At 39.4% G+C, this 25122-nt stretch overlaps 1 long non-coding RNA gene across 1 annotated transcript in view; it reads left to right on the forward strand.

The window, feature by feature from the left end:
• Positions 1-13982: 13982 nt before the first annotated feature.
• LOC115304592 overlaps positions 13983-25122 on the forward strand; it is a 121581-nt gene continuing 110441 nt past the window's right edge. The window contains exon 1 of the long non-coding RNA XR_003914517.1: positions 13983-14126. This is a non-coding gene — a long non-coding RNA (uncharacterized LOC115304592). The remainder of the gene's footprint in view (positions 14127-25122) is intronic.

The raw sequence follows: 25122 nt of genomic DNA on the forward strand, positions 1-25122 counted from the left end.
CCCTTTAAAAAAAATGATTGTCACTGTTTTCAAGAAAGTAAAAGTTGATAGAGAGAGAGAAAGGGAGGAAGAGAGACAGAGAGAAAAATTGTACTTTGTCCTACGATATGAAAGAAAGGTCTAGGAAGCCAAAACTCTCTTATTAGACCCTAAACAAGAGTGATGTCAGATTTGGAGCTAAAGGAAGCCATAAACAACACATATAATGAGAAAGATTAGGGAAAGTAGTGCCTATAGCTTCCCAGATATTTAGGAATAAAATATCAGTGTGAAGTCCCCATATGTGGTGGTAACAGTAACCTCATCTCTATCATCAAATATTCATCAGGTGCTTATTGAATCTAGGGCACTGTGCTAAATAAGGTGGGGATGAAAGGATGTCCAAGACGGTCTTTACCTTCAGCTTAGAAAAAGATAAATAGCAGTAACAGTCAGTCTATGATGAATGGCAGGAGTTGAGTGACATTTATAGGATTGCAGCAGCATTGCAGAGCAAAGGGACTATGGGAAGGATGCCTACCTAGGGGCATTTCTAACACTTTTAAAGAGGCCTACATAGTAAGTGTGACAGGATCAAATGTTATTCTGATAAATGAAGAAGAGGAAAGAAAATTTACTGGGGAATTGGGACCTGGCTTAAATGCCAATATAAAGAGTTCGAACTTAGAATTTGATGGAGATGGTTTTCCTGACAAATTTCATTGTATTTTATGCAAATGTCATTTAATGGATGCTTTAACCAATTAAACAGAAAAGAAGGCATGATGAAAGATCCATTTATGTCAATACATATTTATAGCCACAATTGGTATTTTCTCTTTTCATAGAAAAATAATTTGCAGGATATTAACCCAAAGGTTAAACGGGGCTATTTTGGAGTGGTAGGAATTTTTGTGATTTTCTGTACAGCACAGATTTCAGAAAGGAGGGAAGGAAGGAAGGCGGACAGGCCTGCCAGCAATGGGGACTTAGTAAGGATTTCTCTCAAAGGACATGACATGACTCAAGTCATGCTGTAGGAGCACAGCAGTATTTCAGACAGCCTGTTAGAAAAGAATACATGGTTTCTAAGCAAGCTGTTAGAAAATGAATCAGCGGTTTCCAGGTACTGGTGTGGGTTTTCTGAGATAAGCCCTGTGAGACTCATTTCCTTTCCTTTTGCATGACCGAAGTATAATCAATCTTCTCTGCACACAAAATCGCCTCTCGCGTAATGTAATCGACATAGAATGAGAGAAATGGAATCCTTTTGAAAGCCCAAGTAAGTCATGAGAAGGAAATTTAATTTTTCTGCCAATGGAAAAAAATACACCATAGAATGCAGATTTTCTTATTGTCTTCTTCTACCTGAAACATCAATCACCTTACCTCCTCCAAGATGAGATAACATGAAAATATTTCATTTTAGTTTTAACCAAGAGTTCTAGTTAAAAAGTTTTCACTTATGATAAGATATGCAGATTTGGGCTTTACCGATAATCATAGGGAATTCCTACAGGAATCAGAAAGGCTTTTGGAAAGAAAGGCTGTGCAATGAAAGAGGCATGGATGTGTCTTGCACTGGTATGACTTTGATTGCAAAGACCTGAGCCCATAAGTTTAAATCTCAGTCGTTTTTTCTAAAATTTTTTTAATGTTTTATTTATTTTTGAGATAGAAAGAGACATAGCATGAGTGGGAGGGTCGGTTTTTTTTAAATGTTTTATTTATTTTTGAGATAGAAAGAGACATAGCATGAGTGGGAGGGGCAGAGAAAGAGGGAGACACAGAATCGGAAGCAGGCTCAAGGCTCTGAGCTGTCATGACAGCGCCCAACGCGGGGCTCAGACCCACAAACGTGAGATCGATCATGATCTGAGCCGAAGTCAGAGGCTTAACTGACTGAGCCACCCAGGTGCCCCCAAATCTCAGTCGTTTATAGCTCTGACTTTAGGACCTAGATGCTCAGAATTTCTTAGAACACTCTTAGGAGGCTGACTCCCAAGGCTCTACCCAGTTGGCTAGTCAGTGGTCCTGATACTTTGACAGTTACCAAAACACTCTTGGAACGTAGAGAGTTTTAATCTATGGTTATGACTGGCTATATAATTCATTGGGCCTTGTGTAAAGTGAAAAAATGGGGCTCTTTGTTAAAAATCAGTAAGAATTTCAAAACAGTGACAGCAGGCTATGAGATCAAGTGTGGAGCTTATATGATGTACATGAGGCTGGTTTGTAATTGACCAGTATTGATTTTAGGTTTCATACATGTTGGAATTTTACTTAAAAGTTTGGGTAGGAAACTTCTGCTGGGGCAAAAAAAAAAAAAAAAAGACAAAAAAAAGACAAAAGTAAAACAACTGACTTCAATCTATTTTATATTTTAAAGGATATTGTTAAAAATCATACAAGAAAGGTTTATCATTATAAAAACACACAGACTAAAAAATAAGAAAAACTTTACGCACCTTATAATCCTACTTTTCTCCTCAGAAACCTCAATATTTTGATGTATGGTCTTCCCAGATACCAACATACTCACATATAGTTTCATTATCCATATATATATTACATTACATATTTAAATGCTTTTCATATACTATTACTGTGCTCATACTGCATATTATGTCCCACACATGCTTTTCTTTTTCAATATGTCTCAGGGCCTTCTGAGTCAACCTTGTGCATCTTCCTCATTCTTTTTAATCATTGTGTAATATTTCATACCATCAATTTCCATAAAAATGTTAACCATCCATCCTCTCTATTGTTCAAGAAAACATTAAGAAAAATCATAAGCAAACAACTTGGACAAAATAGAAGAAATGGATAAATTCCTAGAAATGTATAACCTTCCAAAACGGAATCAGGAAGAAATAGAAAATTTGAACAGACCTATTATTATCAATAAAATTGAATCAGAATCAGTAAATTCCCAAGAAACAAAAGTCCAGGACCAGATGGCTTTACAGACGAATTCTACCAAATATTTAATGAAGAGATAATACTAATTCTTCTCAAACTATTACAAACATAGAAAAGGCAGGAAAGCTTCCAAATTTAGTCAATGGGCCAGCATTATCCTAATAACAAAAACATATGAAAACACTACGAGAGAGAAAGAGAGAGAGAGAGAGAGAGAGAAAACTATTCTCTGCTGAACATAAACGCAAAAATTCTCAACAAAATATTAGCAAACTGAATTCAACAATATGTTTTTAAAAATCATTCACCATGATCAAGTGGAATTCATTCCAGGAACGCAGATGTAGTTTGAATATGCTAATCAATCAATGTGATATTGATTATTAAAAGAAAGGATTAAAAAAAATACACGGGGCACCTTGGAGGCTCAGTCATTAAGCTTCCCGTTCTTGGTTTTGGATCAGGTCACTGATCTTTGGATCAGTTCCTGAGATTGAGCCCCACATTGGGCTCCATGCTGACAGCACAGAGCTTGCTTGGGATTCTCTCTCTTTCTCCTTCTCTCCCTCTGTCCCTCCTCTGCTCTCTCTCTCTCTCTCAAAATAAATAAACTAAAAAAAGAAACCCAAACTAAAAACCACACAATCATTTCAGTAGATGCAGAAGAAACATTCAACGAAGCACAACATCCATTTCTGATAAAAACTCTAACAAAATCGCTTTAGAGGGAATATGCCTCATATAATAAAGGCCATCTATGAAAACTCCACAGTTAACATCATACTCAATGGTCAAAAACTGAGAGGTGTTCTCCTAAAATCAGGAACAAGAAGAAATGTCCACTCTCACTACTTTTATTCAACATAGTGCTGGAATTCTAGCCACAGCAATCAGACAAGAAGAAGGAATAAAAGGTGTCCAAATCAGTAAGAAAGAAGTAAAACTTTCACAATTTCAGATGTCATGATACTATATATGGAAAACCCTAAAGACTCCACACACACACACACACACACACACACACACACACACACACACACACACTATTAGAACTGATAAATAAATTCAGCTAAGTCATAGGATATAAAATTAATATTCAGAAATCTGTTGTGTTTCTTTATGCTAATAACAAAGTAGCAGAAAGAGAAATTAAGGAAATAGCCTCATTTACAATTGTTCCAAAAATAATAAAATACCTAGGAAAAAACTTAACCTAGGAGGTAAAAGACCTGTATTCTGAAAATCATAAAACATCAATGAATGAAATTAAAGATGGCACAAACAAAGAGAAAAATATTCCATAATCATGAATTGGGAGACCAAATATGGTTGGGATGTCCATATTACCCAAAGCAATCTACACATTGAATGCAATCCCTATTAAAATAAAAACATTTTTCACAGAACTAAAATAGGTAATACTAAAATTTGTATGGAACCACAAAAGACCCCAAGTAGCCAAAGCAATCTTGAGAAAGAGCTAAGTGGGGTTGTTGTTCGTAGTATGAACAACACTACAATAAATGTCCCTGTATAGGCCTCTTTTGTACATACAACACTCTTTTTCTTGGATACATATCTATGAGTGGATATACTGGGTTGAAAGGAACTAAGAGGCAAAAACCCAATCCCACAGCACACAAGGTTTAATGATTAAGTTAGTTTTTTTCTTTTTAACAAAGGTACTAAGCTTGGTAAAACTAAATGATGTTAACTTTTGAAAAACAATTTAGGATTATCCTAAAGGGCCTATGAATGTATCAAATGTTTTGACTCAGTACATGTTCCTTCTAGGAGTAATCAGAGACCTGTGCAAAGATATATCTGTACAAAGATGTTCATAGCTGCTCTATTTGTAATTTTAATGAATATTCTGACTTTCAGAAAATTAGCATCTATGTAACAATATAGATTCCTAAAATATTGAAAATCTTTTGCTGAGACTGTTAAATAGATGCTACCTGAAGCTCTCCCTGCAAGAATTGCCTGCCTTCCAAGTCCTGCTCTAGAGCATCCTGCGACTTAAAAACTAAACCAAAGTTCATGCGTGGCACAGCCTGGGGCTTCCAGAACCCACCTGTGTTCTGACTGGCTGGTCATTCTGATTAGTTGGTCCATATCTGCTGGCTTTTCCATGATTTCTATGTGTTTTGAATATAATCCCTGGAAATAATGTGAGCATTCAGCAGTAGGACTTGATTAAGAGAATGAAGGTACTGAAGGCCATGCAGCTTGGTGGTCTGGAGGAAATCGACACTGAGGGAGGGCATGCATATGTGGGTCATGGGGCATATGGTAAATCTCTGTCCTTGCACTCGTTTGCGCTGAACCTAAACATTGCTCTAAAACATAAAGCTCATTTGAAAAATGATAGTCTAAAGATATGCAATATCATGACAAAATGTTTAGAATGCATTGGGGTTCCTGGATGACTTGGATGGGTGTCTGACTTTGGCTCAGGTCATGAGTTCGAGCCCCATGTCGGACTCTGTGCTGACAGCTAAGGGCTTGGAGCCCGCTTAGGATTCTTTTCCCTCTCTCTGCCCCTCCAGTACTTGTGCTCTGCCTCTCACTCTCAAAAATGAACATTAAAAGATATTTCGAATGTATTGCCAAGTGGGGGGAAAGCCAGTATACGAAACATTATACCCAATATAATCCCATTGGAAATATACTTATTCATATCAATTCATATAGAAAGGCTAAAAGAAAACAAAAGTGTCAACAATGATTGCATTTGAATGGTGGGGTCATACTTGTTTTTTTTGTCATTTGTTTTGTTGCTTACCTGCATTTTTCAACGCTTTTTCGCAATGGGTCTGACAGCTTCTGTAATTAGGGAAAAAACTGTGTTGTTTAAAAGGTAAACTAAAACTAACGTATCTGAGCTAGGAAAAGGCAATCTTTCTTCTTGATTCATGCAACACTTGCCATGCTTGCTTGGATACAGTTCCCTGGGGAGAGAGCCAAAGAGTAAGCCAAGAAGGCTTGACAGAAGCTCAGCAAAAACATCTGTAGGGACGGAGGAGGCTGGGGGTGGAAGGAAGGCAAGGCCAAGAATCAGCCCGCATCCACTCTCCTCTCATTCTTTCTACCTCCTTTTGTTCAGACAGTTCATTTTGGTGAGGCCACAGGCATTTTTGAAATTCTGCAAGGTGGGGAGCTGCCAGGGGGAGTCTTGCCGTTCTTTTATGTTTGAGCATGTACGACTGTTTTTCAGGAAATACATACAAGGGGATGTTTCATTCCCTAGCTGGGCTTTAGTCCAAGGTATAGATTTACAGAGCTGCGTACAAAGCCACTGAAATAACACGTATATTTCCCAGCATGAAATGGGGTGGCAGCTTTTATCTCAGCAGGCTCTGGTTAGAAGTGTCTTTTTGCAATGATAAACCTCCAAACAACAAATGGCAGACCCAAACCATGCTGAAGAATCTTGACCACGTCTGAAAGCCTGTCATGGAACACTTTCCGGTCCAGCCAGCTCCTGGAGGAGATACCCTTAGGGCCAGTATGGTATAATAGATGCTCCGTTCCAGCCTCATTGAAAACGTGGGGCCAATATCCTCTAACATTGGGGTGGAAGCTTGAAATTCTCATGGAGGCTCCAGGAAGAGTGGGCAGTAGACTCTCGTGTTCTGAGATTGCTGACATCAGGCAGAAATTCAGAATAGCAGACTTTATAGGACATGTTTTATTGCCGTGGGTCTGCAAAAGAAACTTCAGTTCCTCGAGTCGGTGGTTCCTTATATGATAAGGTATCAGAAATGTGCCTTCTCTGTCTTCATTTCCTCTATATCTACCCATCACTCTGCAATCCTTCTATTAAAGTTTCATTCTATGAGGACTCTGCAAGCCCATTTTCCTTAAGGGTTTAATAGAAGTATAATTTTATAAATTAAGACAGATCGGGGCACCTGGATGGCTCAATTGGTTGGGTGGCTGACCGGCTCAGGTCATGATCTCACAGTTTGTGAGTTTGAGCCCCTCGTCAGGCTCTGTGCTGACAGCTCAAAGCCTAAAGCCTGCTTCGGACTGTGTGTCTCCTTCTCTCTCTGACCTTCTCCTGCTTGCACTCTGTGTGTGTGTCTCTCTCTCAAAAATAAATATACATTTTTTTAAATCTTAAAAAAAAATTAGGACAGATGGGGAAAGTGCTGAGGAAAGCTATTTCTCCCATTAACCGGCAAAGTAGACCTCAATAACGCAAGATGGGTAAGGATAGGAATTAGATTTATTGGTTGACAAAGGAGACTTTTACTAGCTGGCAATTTAATTAATGCTGATATAGGACCTTTGCTTTCTCTTAGAATTTGAACTGCAGAAAGGAAATATTTACATTGTTACAACTTTCTCCATAGTCTTGGTTGCTTTTGGAGGGAGAGGAGGTTGGGGCGTTGGAGGGAGGCAGAGTCTCAGGGTGTTGGTGGCCAGTGTGGGATTCTAAGCTCCCTATTGTGGCATATTGGGGACAAATTATTCACTGCAATTTGGTTTCCTTCCATTCTTGCTGCTGCTCCTGGCTTCTTGAAGCAAGGTAGAGCCTGTCATAAAATCATTTAGTGATATAACAATAAAGAACAACAACAATATAATCACATTTATATAATTAAAGAAGCTATTAGAAAAAATTTTCATTCTGGATGATCAAGAAACAAATAGATTTTACAAAATTATCATTATCTCTGGAACAGGTATTTTATTAGCTGTGACTTCTTAGATGTGACTGCATTTATTGCATCTAACTCATGCTGGCTACAAGTGTTCCCTGCAAAAAGGGACAGTTATCAGGTGACTAACTGTGGTGAAGAAAAAGATTCAGTTAAGGACTTTGCTTCAGGAAGGCAGGCCCAGTAGTGTTCCAGGAGAGAAGCACAAGAATGAAGATAACTCAAGGGAGAGGCAGCTGGAGACCACGAGTATAGTCAGTCTTCATCATTGACAATTTCCATATCTGTGAACTGCCTTACTAAAATTTATTCGTAACCCCCCCAAATAAACACTCTTTGTGTTTTTGTGATCATTTGTGGATTTTCACAGAGCAATGAAAACTTTGAGTCACCTGACATGTTCAAAGCTGAGGATGGACAAGGTGGCGCCCTGCCTTCTTATTTCAACTCTCACACTATAAACAACTGTTCTTTTTGCGGACTTCATGGTACTATGTTTTGCAATTTTGTACTTTTTGTTGGTGATTTCATGGTTTAAAATGGTCTTCAAGTGTAGTGTTAAAATGCAGACTGTGATGTGCTTTTCAGAGAAAAAACATGGAACTTCATCCAAGCATGAGTTACAGTGCTTTTAGCTGGTGGTTCAATGTTAGTGAATCAAAAATATACATTAAATATGGTATCTTTAAATAGAAACACACATAAAACAAAGTTATGTATTGAATGGTTGATGAAATGTTGTGACCAGAGGCTCACAGGAGCCTAACTCCATATCTCCCCTAGGAAAACCATTCAGTATTTGCTAATTTGCAGTGTTCTCAAAGACTTTATAGAAGATAACTACCACAAATAATGAGAATCAACTGTGATCTTAAATACTGGAAGAAGAAGAAAGAGAAAATGGTAAATAGCTATCTTTAGTAGTAAAATAAATAACAGATATTTGTATTTTCCTATTATTCACACGAGAAAAGATTATTGAGAGCTTCAATTTGGCAATTTGTAACGATTATCAAAATCTAGAATTCCTTGGAAAATATCAATGTCTTATAATTGTTCTAAATTGTCTCTTTACTTCTTCCAAGGAATCATTCAGGAGCAGTTCTTTCCCTGTGAAGATAACCTCCTTCACTGACACACCATTGGGGTCCTCACTCTCCAAAGCCAGTAATTAAAAAATACCAAGAAACCTCTACCTAGAAAGATTTGGCCCATTTTACCTTGATATTTGCTTATAATTTTCATTATTTTATTTTATAAATAAAGTCTCATTTGCCCAAAATGCCATTTTTAAATAACTACAGGAATAATTCTTCACCAGTAAACATTATTCCTAATATCTCCTCAGTAATTAAGGAATTCTCTGTTCCAGACTTAGATTTAAAGATTCAAAGTGCTGTTCTCTCTGTGAGGGCTCTGGGTAACAGCCTGAGTATGCTAATTCATAAACCCTGAAGTATGGACTCCCAGGGGATAGGTGGTGGGGTGGGGAGTGTAGATTAATGTGAATTGACACACATATCCATCAGGCAATTTATATTGAAGTAGCAGTGCTAGACCCTGTAGTGTTAGATTCTAACAAACTAAGTCAGAAGTCTCAGCTAATTGATAACATCCGTTCATAGTAAGTATACAAGCGCTTCATTGGAAACTGGGCATCAGAGGAAATGGAGGTCAAGTGGTGCCAGTCAGAAAGCCGGCCAGTCTGCGGGAGCGGGGATGCTGGGTGGAGTGGGTCGGCCCGCGCTGAAGATACAGGGTACTTTCTCATATTCAAGGAGGCGATAAGGCGTGAATCAGGACTAGAGAGAGGTTCATGAGCCTTAAGTGACCCTCGAGACAGCACCTCCTGAGGCTGCCGGGGGAATTGACCTCCGCAGACTTTGCTAAAAGGAACAGAGCTGAGCCCTGGATGAACACGGTGTTCCTGCACGAGGTCCACAGAAATCACTCCTCACTGCTTTTGATAAGATTGCCTCAAGAGGCTGTTCTAGCTGGAGTATAGGGGCCAGGAGCCAAAACTGGAAGATAAGGGAAAGACAGAGGTGAGAGAGAGAGGGGCAGCAAAGCATGAAGCCAGATGCTCTAGTCTGAAAAATCCTGTAGAAGTGGCTTACCTGAAGATGTGAGACCCAGGTAGTCAGGCATGTAAGCTAACTGAGTATTCCTCTCTTTTAGTTTAGGGAAAAGAGTGATTTTTTTTTTTTAAGAGCCTGGGGTTCTACTATAGGAGTAATAGAAGTACATAGCCAGAGAAATGGAGTTTACAATGTGCAGAGAGGAGAGTGAGACAGATTTGTGTTACTAGTGGATTACTTGATGGATTTATATCAGGGATTTTAACTCCCCCCTTCCCCCGCCACCTTTATGGTACCAGATGAGAACTAAGTCTGCATAAATCCTCTCTAGAGTTATACTTAACACAATCAAGGCATAATACATTTTAAATCAAATTTCATCTCTGCAGAAAGTTTCCAGGAAGGCAAAGCAGGGAGAGGAGCCTCATTATTCCCTTCTGTCAGTCTTTTAAACCAATCTTGACAAGCAGTTTCCTGTTGTGTAAGTCAGGGTTCTTCAAAACAACAGAAGCAATGGGATTTATGTATCTTATCCTGTCATGAGCTGAATTACACCACTGGCTTTCCTGAGTATCCAGCTTGTAGACTGCAGACCCATTGGGTCTTCTCATCCTTCATAATCACATGAGCCAATTCCTCATAATAAATCATGGGTTGTGAAGATCCTAGGTCTGCCATCTGCTGGAGGCCCAGGAAAGCCAGTCTGATTGCAAAAACCTGAGCACCAGCAGGAGCTAATGGTGTAAATCCAAGTCCATGGGTAGAAGATGAAATGAAATGTCTAGCTCAACAGTTATGCAGAAAAAAGGGGCAAGTTCCTCCTTCCTCGTTTTTTGTTCTATTCAGGTCCTCGATGGATTGGATGATGCCCATATGCATTGGAAAGGGCAATCTGTTGAGTCCACCAGTCCAAACCCTAATCTCATCCAGAAACACTTCATAGACACACTCAGAAATGTTTAGCTCAGGGCACCCATGGCTAGTCAAGATGACACATAAATTAACCATTACACTGTATTATTTACAATTAATTTCAATAACTTACTTTTTGCAGAGAAGCTTTTCCAGTTGCGAAAGCTTGTCAAGTTGTTTCTACCCATTAATTTTTCAGAAGTATGCAGCGGGTGATGGATTACTTTGTCCATTATGCAGATAAAGATAACTAAAGCATAAAATGTTTGTGTATCCTAACGTTGTTTATGCAAAGACCAGAGCAAAATATTTGGTTTGTATATAGTAGTTGAAAGAAACATCTTTCAGACATTTGTGGTTCATGTAGTCACTCTAGCTTTTATATTCTGCTCTTGTGGAAGTGGGTGGGGGGTTGTGTGATCTATAACAAAACCATTCGTAGGATAGCCAGTCTAGCATAGCACTTCGGGAGAATGTGACTTCAGGTCAAGTAATACAGTTTTCTGACCCAGATAAAACCTATAGAATAGCCAAGATCTGGGGTGGCTTTATGGCCAACATATTGTCAAGTCTGCAGTTGACAGAAAGTTCCCTCTCCTTGCCTTCCCTTTTTCCTCTTTAAACTCCCTCTGTTCTTTTAACTCTTTGATTCTGGTGTTGATAATTTCACTCCTCTGTCCTTATTAGTTCAACTATTAGAAGAAGCTTGGGAGACTGAGGGGATTGGAGTCATGTGGTTGGAGAATGAGGGCAGAAGATGTGAGAGTGGCTTCAGGGTGTATTATCAAAAAGACTCTAACACTTGGGGCACCTGGGTAGCTCAGTGGTCAAATTCTTGACTCTTAGTTTCAGCTCAGGTCACGATCTCACGGTTCGTGGGTTCTAGTCCCTATCAGGCTCCACGCTGATGGTGTGGAGCCTGCTTGGGATTCTCCCTCTCTCTCTCTCTGTCCCTCTCCTGCTTTCTCTCTCTCAGAATAAATAAATAAACCTTAAAAAAAAAAGACCATAAGACTTTTCTCATTGCAAGTTTTAATCTCCAGTTAGTATATCTAATACAGATCATTCTGCTTTGTTTGCTGTCCCACATGGAATCACATTATTAAAAGTTCCTTTACTTTTCTTTAGGTTCTTAAGGGATAGAAATGGGGAGAGAGGGTTAAATAATTAGTCCCAGGCTCTCATAGCCTGGCTGGGATCCCTTGTGTAGGTCCTTGACCACCAGCACGTCTGGTGGCCCAAGTCTGAGTTTTGTCTTTCTGACAGAAAGTAGAGAAAAACATTGATTCCAGGTCAGTTCTCACTTTTATTGATTTGCTTTTGCTTTTTTGCAGTGGGGAGAAAAACAGGAAGAAAAATGGCATTACATTCAAGTACATCCGGTCTTTCCATGCCAATGAGTAGGATTCTGCTAAACTCAGTAAAGTTTAGCCACTTGGGAGAATGAAGGGAGAAGACCATTCCTACTTCTTGTGCAATTCTGATGTGATAGGCATTGTGTTCTGGGTTTACATCTACTATATTGTTAATCCTGACAAAACTTCGTGGGACAGTTGATGTTATCCTCATTTAACCATTGGCTAACAAGTTCTAAGGGGTGAGTCACTTGTCCAAGATCTTATACCTAGTAAGTGGCAAAGCAGGAATTTAAGTCCTAATCTCTTTAAACTGGAAAGCTGATACTTCCTCTACTTGTTCACAAAAGCATTTAATCAACAACTAGTTTTCAGCATCTGTTACGCGCCAGGTCTTGTGTTAGCATAGAGAATACAAGGATAAATAAACATCAGTTCTGGCCCCATAGAGCTCTTGGGCCAGTGGGAGATGGTGCACATAGGTGCAGTGTTAGGTGCTGGTGAAGACTACTGTGCAAGCGCAGAGCAAGCGCACCTGCCAGCGTCATTGGGGATCAGAAACATCAGTCCAGAGAACATATGTCTACAGGAGCTTAAAAAACAGGGCTTCTCAAATTTTCATGTAAATATGAATCACTCTGGAATCTTGTTAAAATGAAGGTTCTGATTCGGTAGGACTGGAGTGAGGCCTGTGATTCTGCAATTCTAACAAATGCCCAAGATAGGCTGATGCTGATGGTCCATGGATGACACTTCTTGGTTGTAAAGCCCTAAAACGAAAGTAAAGATTAGCCAGGTGGAGAGGTGTGGTGGTGAGAACTTCCACAGACATGCCAAGACCCACAGAGAAAAAGATTAAGGTCAACTTCAGGGAATTGCTATCAATCCAGGCTTACTGCATCAAATAGTGAGCTAGGGTGACGTGGGACTCGAGGCAACAGCAAACAAGTTAGATGGAAGCACATCATGTAGGCTCTGTGAGACTTGATGAGGAGCTATGCCGAATCCTGAGGGCACGTGAGATGCCATTCAGTGTTCTCAGCTTATGAGTTGCTATCTCAGATTTGGACTTTCCAAAAAGCATACTGGCTATAGCATGGAAAATGCATTAGAACAGTGTTCTCAATCAACCCTGTTGCTTGTTAGAATCACCTGAGAGCTTTGAAAAATATCAATGCTCAATCCCCACATCAGACAGTGAGAGAGGATCTCTAAGGCAGAGCTTTTCAAAGTGTGGTTCTTGGTATTACCTGGGACCTTGTTAGAAATGCAAATTCTGGGGCCCCTGGGTGGCTCAGTCAGTTAAGCATCTGACTTCGGCTTGGGTCCTGATCTCACAGTTTGTGGGTTCAAGCCCTGCATCCAGCTCTGTGCTGACAGCTTGGAGACTGGAGACTGCTTTGGATTCTGTGTCGCCCTCTCTCTCTCTCTCTGCTCCTCCCCTTCTCATGCTCTTTCTGTCTCTGTCTCTCAAAAATAAATAACTGTTAAAATTAAAAAAAAAAAGGAAATGCAAATTCCCCAACTCCTTCCCAATTTACTGAACCAGGAACTATGAGAATGGGCACAGCAGTTTGGGTTTTAACAAGCCCTCCCAGGTGACTCTGATGGGTCACCTTTGAGTGGCAATGTTTGCGATCAATTAGGTTAGAGGGAGACAAGTAGGAAGAGGGATAGAGGCTACCATTAGGAAGCAGAGAGATGATGATGCTGTTTTAGCCCCACATCAGATTTTATTTTATTAACCTGGTTGAGCACAGGAGCGTACCATCTTAATGGAATCCCAGGAGTGTCTCAAAGAAGGGAGGTTAGCATGCTGGTTAGTATTAGAGTAGTTTCTTTTCTGGATGAAAGTAAGTGACATTGGGTCAGGGATAGGCCAACTTATAAACTAGGCAAGCTCTGTCTTGTGAACTCAATTTGGTCCCCTCAAATTCTTATGTTGGAGCCCTAAGCCTCAGTGTGATGGTCTTTGGTGGGAGGGCCTTTATGAGGTAATTAGGTTCAGATGAGGTCATGAAGGTGGAGCCTTGTGATGAAATTAGTGCCCTTATAAGAAGAGGGACCAGAGGGCTTACAAGATTTCTTTTCTCACACCACAGGTGAGGACTTAGGGAGAAGGCAGACTTCTAGAAGCCAGAAGAGCACTCTCACTAGAAACCGAAAATGCTAGCAACTTCATCTTGGACTTTCCAGCCTCTAGAATGGTGAGTAAATACGTTCTTATTGTTTAAGCCACCCGGTCTATGGTATTTTGTTATGGCAGCCTTTGCAAGGCACTTTTGGAATGGTAAGCAGTCTTCTTGTGTGTGACACATGGGTCTCTGTGGAGCTACTGTTAAAATACTTGTCTTGGAACTTGTGGGTGTGAACTAGTTTTAATTATAACAAATTGAGTCTAGATAGCTTGGGTTGCAGCTTATTGGTTTTACAATTATGACCTTTGATTTTTTTTATTTATTTATTTTTTTGGTATCCTAAACCAATGCATGGTTGGAACTGAAAACTTGCCAGATAAAATATAGGACACCCAGTTAAATTTGAATTTCTTATTAACAGGAAATAATTTTTTAGTAAAAGTATGTCACAAATAGTGTATAGGTTATAATTACTCTACAAAATTATTCATTGTCTGAAATTAACATTTTACTAGGTGTCCTGTGTTTTTATTTCCTAAATAGGAAATTCTAACCTCTAACAAATTAATGCAGATCAATAAATATCTATTAAATGAATGATGTGGTTGATTAGATGTAAAGAGTAAGGGGAGTGTTGAGTTAGTGGTGTCATAAGTTTCTGGCTTCGACACGGGGTAAATCTCGATACCCTGTAGGAAAATAGGGACACTGGAGGGAGCGCTGTTTGAGGAGGAAGAGTGAAGTTACGGATCACATTTTGGAAATGTGGAGATTAAGGTATCTCTGAAATACATAGGTAGATTTCAATTATTAGACTATTGGGCATTTGGTTCTGGAGATAAGGAGATAGATCAGGTAGGGAGCACCTGGGTGGCTCAGTCGGTTAAGCAGCTCAGGTCATGAGGTCATGATCTTGAGGTTTGTGAGTTTGAGTGCTGCATGAGCCCTTATGCTGATAGGTTAGAGCCTAGAGCCTGCTTCGGATTCTGTGTCTCCCTCTCTACCTCTCCCCTCTCCAGCTCACACTGTCTTGGTCTTTCTCAAAAGTAAATACATGTTTAAAAAAATTAAAAATAAAAATAGGATGGAATCCCATGTTTAAGGATGATAAACAATTGGGTGGTAGGGAAGATCTAGGTGTGGATGAGATCCCAGAAAATAGGTAGAAGGAGGGAGATGTTGAAAACAGGATACAGGTGGAAATACCAGATGCAGGACCTAGGAGAAGGACCCTGGTCAAGAAGAGGAACCCTCTTTTGTTCTGCCAGGAATGAGGGTAGAAGGTATGGCTGTGCACGCAGGGGAGCTGGTAGGCTTGGTGGAAGGAACTGGTCTTGTGGCAAGAGCTCTGTGTAGATTCTCTTCCCTAAGGAACACTTTTCTCCCTTTGTGACCTGTTCATTCTGGTCATACTCATTGTATTGAATAATGTAAAATGATGGAATAGGAGTTTACAATAAAGTGTCATTTCTATGAAAGCTAAGCTTGAGGAAAAAAATCTTAAATGGTGAATTATACTTTTTTTTTAAGTTTATTTTTGAGAGAGATAGAGCATGAGTGGAGGGGGATGGGCAGAGAGAAAGAGAATCCCAAGCAGACTTCAAGCACAGAGCCAATGCAAGGCTCAAAGTCATGAAACCATGAGATCAAGACCTGAGCTGAAACCAAGAGTCAGACATACAACTGACTGAGCCACCCAGGCACCATGCACTTTTTTGTTAATGAAGTAGGTGCGGGTAACACAACTGTAAACATTAGGATTAAAAAAGTTTAGTAGAATTTTGCATTCCTATTGCTTCACCTACAGAAGTTCAAATTGGACAACACAAATGATAAACTGTTAGTGTGATTTCTGCGGAACTCCAATTAATGGATCCTCTCAAAAATGCTGTGGTCCTAAGTAGAAGAGGCCTACTTGTTAGGTTAAAATAAAATGTAAACTACACATGTTATCATTTCTCAAGTGATTCACTGTTTTTGGTTTTGGTTTTAGTATATTTACTATAATTTTCTTTCAAGTTTAGTTGATATGATTGACAAAATTTCATATGTTTAAGGCATACAGTGTCTTGATATGTGTATACGCTGTGAAATGATTATCATAACCAGGCAAATTAACATATCAATCATCTGCCTAGTTACCAGCTTCTGTATGTGTGTGGTAAGAACTTGAGATCTACTGTCTCACCAAATTTCAAGTACACAGTACATTATGCACTATGGTCATTAAGTTGTACATTTGGTCTCTAGGACTTACTCATCATATAACTGACAATTTATACCTTTTGAAGAACATCTCCCTTTGCCCCACACCCCTCAACTCCTTGTAATGACCATTCTACTCTCTGTGACTACGGGTTCCTCTTTTTAAAAAATTGAAATCCAAGTTAGTTAACATATAGTACAATAATGACTTCAGGAATAGAATTTAGTAATCCATCACTTATATAAAATACCCAGTGCTCATCCCACCAAGTGTCCTCCTTAATGCCCATCACCCTTTGGCCCTTCTCCCCACCCAGCACACCAACTGGCAACCCTCAGTTTGCTCTTTGTATTTAAGAAACTCCTGTGGTTTGTCTCCCCTCTATGTTTTTTATCTTATTATTGCTTCCCTTTCCCTATGTTCATCTGTTTCTTTTCTTAAATTCCACATACAAGTGAAAGCATATGATGTTTGTCTTTCTCTGACTTACTTCACTCAGCATAATACACTTTGGTTCAATATACATTGTTGAAAATGGCAAGATTTCATTCTTTTTGTTTGCTGAGTAACATTCCATTGCATATATATCCAAAATCTCTAAAGAATTTATCACACTCAACAACCAAAAAACAAATAAGTGAAGAAATGGGCAGAAGAGAGGAGTAGACACTTTTCCAAAAAAGATATCCAGATGGCAAAAAGACACCTGAAAAGATGTTCACCATCACTCATCATCTATCAGAATGGCTAAAATGAACAACTCGGGAAACAACAGATATTGGCAAGAATGCAGAGAAAGGGGAACCCTTTTGCATTGCTGGTGGGAATGCAAACTGATGCAGCCACTCTGGAAAGCAGTACAGAGGTTCCTCAAAAAATTAAAAATAGAGCTACCCTATGACCCAGCAACTACACTACTAGGTATTTACTCAAAGGATACAAAAATGGTGATTTGAAGGGGCACAAGCACCCTAATGTTTATAGCAGTGCTATCAACAATAGTCAAATTATGGAAAGACCCTAAAGGTCCATTGACTGAAAAATGGATAAAGAAGATGTGATGTGTGTATATACATATGTGCGTGCGTGCACGCCTGCACACACAAACACACACACACACACACACACACACACACAGGAATATTACTTGGCAGTCAAAAAGAATAAAATCTTACCATTTGCAACAAAGTGGATGGAACTAGGGTATATTCTAAGTGAAATAAGTCAGTCAGAGAGACAAATATCATATACTTTCATTTGTATGTGGAATTTAAGAAATGAAACATGAACATAGGGGAAGGGAAGGAAAAGTAAAAAACAAAACAAAACAAAAAACAAAACAAAACAAAAACAGGGAGGCAGATCATAAGAGATTGTTAAATAGAGCAAACCGAGGATTGCTGGAGGGGAGGTGGGCTAAATGGGTGACGAGCATTAAGTAGGACACTTGCACTGGATTCTATATGTAAGTGATGAGTCACTAAATTCTGCTCCTGAAACCAATTCTTCACTCTATGTCAAGTAACTTGAATCTAAATTTAAGAACAGATGATATAAGCTGTGGGTTTTTCATATATGGCCTTTATTATGTTAAGGTATGTTCCCTTTAACCCTACTTTGTTGAGAGTTTTCATCATGAATGGATGTTGGACTTCGTCAAGTGCTTTCATCTATTGAAATGATCATATGGTTCTTACCTTTCTCTTCTTGATGTGCTTTGTGAAAATTAAGCCACTCTTGCAAACCAGAAATAAATCCCACTTCATTGTGGTGAATGATTCTTTTCATGTATTGTTGGATTTGGTTTGATAGTATTTTTCTAAGAATTTTTGTATCCATGATCTTCAGGGATATTGGCCTGTAGTTCTCTTTTTAGTGGAGTTGATCTGGTTTTGGTATCATGGTAATGCTGGCTTCATATAATGAACTTGGTAGGGTTTTTTTTTTTTTCCCTATTTTCTGGAATAGTTTGAGGAAAAAATAGGTATTAATTCTTCTTTTAATGTGTGGTTGAGGGACACATGGGTGGCTCAGTAAGTTGAGAGTTTGGCTTTGGCTCAGGTCATGATCTCATGGCTCATGAGTTTGAACCCTGTGTCAGGCTCTGTGCTGACAACTCAGAGCCTGGAGCCTGCTTTAGATTCTGTATCTCCCTCTCTTCCCCTCACTCACTTGTGTTCAGGCACTTGCACTCCCTTGCTCCCTCTCTCTCTCAAAAATAAGTAAACATTAAAAAAAAATGTTTGGTCGATTTTTTGCCTGGCCATCTGATCGTGGATCTTTGTCTGTGGGAATTTTTTTGATTACTGATTGGATTTCTTTGCTGATTATTGATATGTTCAAACTCTATTTCTTCCTGCTTCTGTTGTGGTAGGTTATAGGTTTTTAGGAATTCATTCATTTCTCCTGGATTGTCCAATTTTTTGGCATTTAATTTTTCATAGTCTTATAATTGCTTACATTTCTGTTGTGTTGATATTTCTCCTCATTTGTGATTTTTTAAAACATTTTTTTAATGTTTTATTTATTTTTGATACAGAGAGAGACAGAGGATGAGAGGGGGAGGGGCAGAGAGAGAAGGAGACACAGAACCGGAAGCAGGTTCCAGACTCTGAGCTGGCTGTCAGCACAGAGCCCGATGCGGGGCTCGAACCCACGAATGTGAGATCTGACCTGAGCCAAAGCCGGAGGCTTAACCGACTGAGCCACCCAGGCGCCCCTCATTTGTGATTTTGAATATTTGAGTACTTTCTCTTTTAAGTCTAACTAGAGGTTTATCAGTTTTGTAAATTTTTTCAAAGAAGCAGCTCCCAGTTTCATTGATCTGTTCTATTGTTTTTTGTTTTGTTTTGTTTTTTGTTTTATTGATTTTTTTAGTATATCATTTATTTCTGCTCTTATGTTTACTTTTTCCTTCTACTAGTTTTAGGTTTTGTTTGAACTTTTTCTAGCTCATTTAGGTGTAAGATTAGGTTATTTGAAATTTTTCTTGCTTCTTGATGTAGAACTGTATTGCTATAAACTTCCCTCTTAGAACAGCTTTTGCTATCTCCCAAAGGTTACAGGCTGTTGTGTTTTCATTTATTTCCATGTACTTGTTTATCCTTCTTTTATTTCCTGGTTGACTCATTCATTGTTTAGTAGCATGTTAAATAATGATTCTGTTGTCTTTCCAGATTTTTTTCTTATGGTTAATTTCTAGTTTCAATCCCTTTGAATTTGTGGAGCTTTATTTGTGACTTAATATGTGATCTAGTCTGGAGAATGTTTCATGTGTACTTGAATAGAATGTTTATCCTGATGTTTTAGGATGGGATATTATGAATACATCTGTTAAATCCATCCGTTTCTGCATGTCATTCAAAGCCATTGTTTCCTTGTTGATTTTCTGTTTAGATGATTTTTCCATTTTGAAAGTGTGATGTTAAAGGCCCTTACTAGTATTATTATCAATCACTATTTTTATTAACTGTTTTATGTATTAGGGTGCGTAAATATGTTGAGTGCATAAATATTTACAATTGTTACATCTTCTTGTTGGATTATCCCCTTTATTATATGGTATCCTTCCTTCTCTTGTTTTTTTTTTTAATGTTTTATTTATTTTTGAGAGAGAGAGAGAGAGAGAGAGAGCGTGAGCAGGAGAGGGTCAGAGAGAGAGGAAGACACAGAATCTGAAGACAGGCTCCAAGCTCTAAGCTGTCAGCACAGAGCCTGACGCAGGTCTTGAACCAACGAACTGTGAGATCATGACCTGAGCCAAAGCTGAGTGCTCAACTGACTGAGCCACCCAGGCGCCCCTCCTTCTTTCTCTTGTTACAGTCTGTTTTAAAGTCTATTTTGTCTGATATAACTATTGCTATTCCAGTGTTATTTTGACATCTATTTGCATGATAGATATCTCTCCATCACCTTACTTTCAGTCTGCAGGTATCTTTAGATCTGAAATGAGTCTACTGTAGGCAGCATATAGATAGGTCTTGTTTTTTTTTAATCTATTTTGTCACCCATAGTTTTTTGATTGGAGCATTTAGTCTACTTACATTCAAGGTAATTATTGATAGGTATGGATTCATTACCATTTTATTACCTGTTTTGTGATTGTTTCTGAAGATCTTCTCCGATCCTTATCCTTTTCTCCTTCATGGTTTGCTGATTTTCTTTACTAATATATTTAGATTTCTTTCTCCTTATTCTTTGTCTATTTATTAGTGGTTTGATATATGGTTACCATTAGGTTTGCATATAACCTCTTCTGCGTATAGTAGTCTATATTAGTTGATGGCCATTTAAGTTTGAACCCGTTCTCACTCCTCTCCTTCCCACGTTTTAGGTATATAGTGTCATAATTTGCATCCTTTTAAAAAAATTTTTAAAGTTTATTTTGAGAGAGACAGAGACAGTGTGAGTCAGGGAGAGGCAAAGAGAGAGAGAGTCAGTCAGTCAGTCCCAAGCTGGCTCCACGCTGTCAGCAGAAAGCCTGATGTGGGGCCCTAACTCATGAAACCATGAGATCAAGATATGAGCTGAAACCAAGAGCCACTCAGGTGCCCCTGCTTCCTCTTATTTTGTGAATCTCTTGACTGATTTTTATAGATATATTTAATTTTACTGCTTTTATGCTTCCTGTTTTTCTTACTCCTGCTCATGGCCTTTCCTTTCCACTCAGAGTCCCCTTTAACATTTCTTGTAGAGCTGTTTTAGTAGTGATGAACTCCTTTAACTTTTGTTTGTCTGGAAAACTCTTTATGTCTCCTTCTAGGTGGGATTATAGCCTTGTTGGATAGAGTATTCTTTGCTTCAGGTTTTTTTCTTTTAGCACTTTGAGTATATCATGTGCTCCCTTCTGGCCTGCAAAATCTCTCCTGAAAAGTCAGTTGATAGTCTTTTGTGGGTTTTCCTTACATGTAACTGACTTTCCTCTTGTTGCTTTTAAAATTCCCTTTATCACTACTTTTTTTTTCCATTTTAATAACTATGTATGTTGGTCAAAAGTTCCGTGGGGATTTTGAGGGGTTCTACATGCCTCCTGGATCTGGATGGATGTCTGTTTCCTCCCCCAGATTTGGGAAGTGTTCAACTATTATTACTTCAAATATATTGTTGCCCACCTCTCTCTTCTCCTCCTGGGATCCTTATAATGTGAATATTATTATGCTTGATGGTACAACTGAGTTCCTTTAACCTATTTTCACTTAAAAAAATTTTTTTTCTCCTGGTTAGCTTGATTGCTTTATAATACTCTGTCCTCCAGGTCACTGATCCATTCTTTTGCTTTCTCTGGTCTATTTATTCCGTTTGGTGTATTTTTAAATTTCAGTTATTGCGTTCCTCATCTCCAATGGCTTCTTTTCTGTTTTCTATCTCTTTTGGAGGATCTCCTTGAGATCTTCCATCTTTTCTCCAGTCCAGTGAATATCTTTATAAACATTACGTTAAATTCTCTATCACGCATATTACTTATCTTCATTTTGTTTCATTTTCTTGCTGTGATTTTTGCCCTGTTCTTTCATTTGGGACACAGTCCTGTCTCTTTATTTTGTGTAACTCTGTGACTGTTTCTGTGTGTTAGGAAAGTCAGCTCTGTGTTCTGTTATTGAAAGTAGTGGCCTATGAAGAAGAGGTCTGGAAGTGCCATGCCATGAACTGTGCCCAGTTTACCAGAACCTGGCCCTTCAAAGATGTGTCCTATGTGTTTTATGTGTGCCCTACTATTTGCCTCTGGTCAGTCATCTACAATGGCTCTGTTTACCTGCTGTGGGCACGGTTTGAGCCCTGTGTTGTTAGTGGGACAAAGGCTGCCTTGAGCTTGAGTTGAGTCAGACCGGGTGTTTGCTAGAGGTGCAGTAGCACCAAACTATAGGGTATTTTCCCCATGTTGTCCCTTGGGAATCTTTTATTGATGTGCAGGGCCTGCTGACACTTGATGTTTGCCCATATTGGGTTTGCCCCTAGCTCCCTGCTGGGGTCACAGAGAGACTGATATGTGAGGTTATCTTTCCCTGTCCCTGGGTTAGCAGTCACTTTGAAGTGGTTCTGGCCCCTGCTGGGGCTGCTTGCATGCTCTTAGGCTTGTGGTGTCACTTTGGATGGATTCCTGCCAAGTGTGTATTGGAAGGAGCAGATCTGCAGGAGAACATGGGGTGAGCACACAGTGCCAGCAAGGTCCCCAATGGTCTGATGTAAGAGGGGAATTCTGCTGCCCAGGAGAACTCCTGCCCAGACTGGGATGGGTGGGAGGAGTCCTCAGAAAGGCATGCAGGCAGGGCATGCTGTTAGCAAGCTGGGTGAGGAGTGTCTGTGATGCCCTGGCTCCTGTGGGTGTCCATGTATCTGATCTGGGGAGGGAGGAGGGAATGGCGCTGGAGAAGTCTCCTAAATATCCCTGTCCCTCCAGCCTCTGTTCTGAGATTAGTAAACAAATTTTCTTCCCATATCCCTCAGGCATTTTTTAAAATTGCTCTTTGTACCTGTGTCTCAGCAGGGCTCTTTATTGTGCTGGCCCTTTGAGGGTGGGACTCCTTTCCTATTGCTCTCCTATTTCCCAGAGCCAGTCCCACTGATTTTCCAAGTTCCCAGTATTGAGCCCCACCAATGGTAAGAATTCTAAGAACTCATGAAGTTAAGTCCTCTTGTCTTCAAAGCCAAATATTATGGAGATTGGGCTTCTCAGTGTGAGTCCTTATACATAAGGGCCAGGGGTGGAGTCTCTAGTCTTTTCTGTCTTCTCTGTCTTCTCTCTTCTGTGCTGTCTTGGTGTCCCTCCCTCCTAGGGAGAGTCTCCTGTGTTTATTTGTTTTCCTATTGTGTTCCTGCCCTCTTAACCATTTTCAGTGTGGTCTCTTCTCCACTATTAGGTGTGGAGAGTCTATTCTGCGCCTATCTTTGGGTCATTTTCTGAATTCATTGCAGTGATGTGGGAGCTCTCTAGGTGTATCCATGGGAGGAGGTGACCAGCCTACTCTGTTATCTTCTGTGTTTGTTTCAAAGTGTACTTTGTCTGATATAACTATTGCTACCCCATCTTTCTTATGTTTTGTGTCTTTGCTTCCACTGGCATCATCCATTCTAAGGCATTTCCATCCTTTCACTTCGAATCTGTATGTCTTTAAGTCTGAAGGGAGTCAGTCTCTTTAGGCAGCATATTAGATGGGTTTTGTTTTTTATACATGGAGTCATCCTAGGTCTTTTTATTGGAGCATTTTGTACACTTATTGTCAGTGATTATTTGTTTAAATAGTTTTAAATGTTTAATTTGAGAGAGGAAGGGAGGGAGAGAATGAGAATGTGAGTGGGGGAGGGGCAGAGAGAGGGAGAGAAAGAATGTGAGTGGGGGAGGGGCAGAGAGAAGGAGGGAAAGAGAGAATCCCAAGCAGGCTCTGCACTGTCAACACAGAGCCCAACACAGGACTTGAACCCATGAACTGTGAGATCATGACCTGTGTTGAAATCAAGATTGGATACAACCAACTAAGTCACCAGGTACCCCTAAAGTGATTATTGACAGGTTTTTACTTATTTCTGTTTGTCTTCCGGTCACTTGTAGTTCCTCTCTATTCCTTCTTCCCTTCATCTCTTCCCTTGTGGTTTGATGGCTTTTGTTAGTGTAATGCTTGGATTCCTTTCTCCTAATTTTTTATGTATTACAGATTTTGACCTGTGGTTACCATTGGGTTCATATGTAACATTCTATATGTATTCTATGGCAGTCTATATTATAAAGTTGATAGTCACTTAACTTCAAACACCTTCTAAATCACTACATTTTTACTGCCCACTCTTGGTGTAGGATGTTATATTTTACATCTTTAAAATTTTTTTTAAATTTTCAGTAGTTTCTTAAAAGTTTATTTTGAAAGAGACAATGAGAAAGTGAACAAAGGAGGAGCAGAGAGAGGGAGAGACAAAATCCCAAGCAGGCTCTGCACTAACATGGGGCTTGAAATCACAAACTGTGAGATCATGACCTGAGCCAAGATCAAGAGTTGGAGGCTTAACTGATTGAGCCACCCAGGTACCCCATTTTACACTTAAAAAAGTTTATTTTGAGAGACAGAGAATGAGTGGGAGAGAGAGAATCACTTGCTGGCTCTGTACAGCCCTGATTCAGGGCTCAAACTTGCAAATCATGAGATCATGACCTGAGCTGAAATAGTCAGACACTTAACCGACACTACCCAGAAGCCCCATATTTCAATCTTTTTATTTTGTGTATCCCTGGACTAATTTTTGTAGATAGAGTTGGTTTTACTACTCTCAAGTTTTAACCTCTATACTGTCTTTATAGGTGGTTAATCTTCCACTTTGACTGTTTGCTTTTACCTGTGAAATGTTTTCCTTCCATGATTTTCTTCTAGGTATGACCTTTTTTTCATCTAGAAAATTCCCTTTAGCTTTTCTTGAAGACTGGTTTAGTGGTGATGAACTCCTTCAACTTTTGTCCAAGAAACTTTTTATCTCAGTTCTAAATGATAACCTTGCCAGATAGTGTTCTTGGTTGTAGGGGTTTTTTTTCCCTTTAAACACGTTGAATACATCTTGCCATTCCCTTTATCCTGCAAAGTTTCTTTTGAAAAATCAACTGATAGATTTATGGAATTTTTCTTGTATGTAACTGTTTTCTTTTTCTTTGCTTCCTTAAATTTTTTCTCTTTACCTCTACTTTTTGCCATTTTAATTATGTGTCATAGGGTGGACCCCCTTGGGTTCATCCTGTTGGAGGTTCTCTGTGATTCCTGGAGCTGTATGTCTGTTTCCTTCCTCAGATAAAGAAAGTTTTCAGCTATTTCTTCAAACGAGTTTGCTCCTTGCCCCCCACCCTTTTGGGATGCCTATGATGCAATGCTGTTAGTCTTGATG

The sequence above is a fragment of the Suricata suricatta genome, chromosome 10, assembly GCF_006229205.1.
Source record: "Suricata suricatta isolate VVHF042 chromosome 10, meerkat_22Aug2017_6uvM2_HiC, whole genome shotgun sequence".
Lineage (NCBI taxonomy): Eukaryota > Metazoa > Chordata > Mammalia > Carnivora > Herpestidae > Suricata > Suricata suricatta.